The sequence below is a fragment of the Pygoscelis adeliae genome, unplaced genomic scaffold, assembly GCF_000699105.1.
Source record: "Pygoscelis adeliae isolate BGI_AS28 unplaced genomic scaffold, ASM69910v1 Scaffold224, whole genome shotgun sequence".
In the NCBI taxonomy this organism is placed as follows: Eukaryota; Metazoa; Chordata; class Aves; order Sphenisciformes; family Spheniscidae; genus Pygoscelis; species Pygoscelis adeliae.
The window spans coordinates 2,102,108-2,102,405 of record NW_008824657.1 but is presented as its reverse complement, the minus strand read 5'-3'; positions in this window follow the sequence as shown (position 1 = coordinate 2,102,405).

The following is a 298-nucleotide window of genomic DNA, read 5'->3' as shown; positions in this document are numbered from 1 at the left end:
CCGCCTCCCAGCGTGGCTGATGGGGTTAATGGAGCATCAAGGCAATGCTGGGGGTACAAATTTAGGATTGTAATTATAATTATAATGCCAAATGAGGGTTATTTTCTGGGTATTTTCCTCCGCGGCCCTTAACGTGGGGGAAGAGAGCAGGGGAGATGCGCGAGCACACCGGTGTAGGGGCAAGGGGGGGGGTAAATCCATCTGGCTGCTTCACCCCAGAGGTTTCGGGGCCGGAGGACTCGAGCTCAAGGGTGGGGTTACCCTGGGGGTTACGCTACCCCAAAACCGGCCCGTTCGC